At 33.5% G+C, this 1639-nt stretch overlaps 1 protein-coding gene across 1 annotated transcript in view; it reads left to right on the top strand.

The window, feature by feature from the left end:
- The window catches only part of hjv (hemojuvelin BMP co-receptor), a gene marked incomplete at its 5' end in the record, with an annotated part of 11596 nt that overhangs the window by 5260 nt on the left and 4697 nt on the right, over positions 1-1639 (top strand).

Raw genomic sequence — 1639 nt, 5'->3', positions numbered from 1 at the left:
ATAATATTATAAATGTCTGATTAATATTTAGACCTACAGAGTGTAAATTAATATTATAAATGTCTGATTAATATTTAGACCTACAGAGTGTAAAATAATATTATAAATGTCTGATTAATATTTAGACCTACAGAGTGTAAAATAATATTATAAATGTCTGATTAATATTTAGACCTACAGAGTGTAAAATAATATTATAAATGTGAGTATTTTTAGGTTCCTGTTAGACAAACCTGACCTTTTGGCTAAAAGAGACAAGTTTCATCCTATAACCAGGTATACAGGTATACTGTTGACTGGTAAATATTTATTATTATTATTTACGACAGTAAAAAATAATGAATATAATTTATTACTACCTGAAGTCATCATTTTTCAAAAAGCTATAAAGTCTAAGTTACAGGCTGACTTCATGTGTGGATTAGATCATTATTTATAAATTATACATTTTTCAGGTATAAATCTGCTGTTTTCCATGATTGTTGAATGAAATTAACATATTTATTAATTTATTGTAAAAACATGACAGATAATTTGAGAAACAGTGCTTGTGCTAAATGATAGACTTCAGGAGTGTGCTCGATTTAGGAAAAAAATACTGAAAAAGTTATTTCCATACTTAATTATAAAGGTGTTAAATTCATATTCTGAAAACCTTTTTAATATTTTATACATTTTGATTAATACAGATTTGCGATGTGTAGGCCTACATATATTTATTTATAATAACTTGCAAACTATTGTCTAGTGTTATAACTCATCTTATGTTTATTTAATTTTTTTCCTGGAATAAAAATCCACATCTGTTAAAAGTTGCCTTTTCTATGAGACACTGCAGGTGATGAAAGTGTAGCGAAATGCTACATGCTAATTACAAACGGTACAGATCCTGCTTCCAGGACAGATATCGGGCAGCCACAATGTCAACTGCATTAGCATGTAGCATCTTTAGCAGCTAAACTTCAAATCAATTCATTTTAAATCAAAAAAGCATAAAATAACATTTAAAATATTTAAATAACAAATACAAAATGCTGGCTACATATAAAATATGGTAGAAAAAGTATATGTTATTGTTATTTGTTGTTCAACTAACCTGGTAGAAACCATGCAGACCCTGTCCTTCACTTTGCTTCGTACGAAGGTCTGGACTCTCAGCTATAGAGAAGTGTTTCCTGCAGGAGGCGTGGCCTCTGCTGAAGTTTAAAATGATTGGATCAGTTGGCTGCGACGTATGTCACTGTGACGGAGGCTAAGCTAAGAAGCTAACCGGAAATCACGTGTGCTGTAAACAACCCTACTGAGAGGAGAGAAGTACCGAGCTGAACGAGACGACTGTAAATGAGAGCTGCTGCTTTGTCAGACGACAAATTTATTTTAATTTGGAAGCTGTAAAAGTTGCATGTATGTGATGTCATAAGGTTGCGCCACTGCCCTCTATAGTTACTTGTGGGAGAAGCATGCACGTGGACGAACGTGGAGGATGGTGTGACAGACTTTAAATTTTCTCCCAGACTCACAAGTAACGTTGCAGATTGTCCGAACTCTGTTAAAGTGTATCTTACCCCCCCACCTCCCCCGTGAAAAGATAACTCCGCCCCAAGGCGAAATTTGAAAAATGCATCAAAGTGGGTAGGGG

Source organism: Austrofundulus limnaeus, unplaced genomic scaffold (assembly GCF_001266775.1).
Source record: "Austrofundulus limnaeus strain Quisiro unplaced genomic scaffold, Austrofundulus_limnaeus-1.0 Scaffold960, whole genome shotgun sequence".
NCBI lineage: Eukaryota > Metazoa > Chordata > Actinopteri > Cyprinodontiformes > Rivulidae > Austrofundulus > Austrofundulus limnaeus.
The sequence above is the reverse complement of the archived record's forward strand: the minus strand, read 5'-3'. Positions and strand labels throughout refer to the sequence as shown.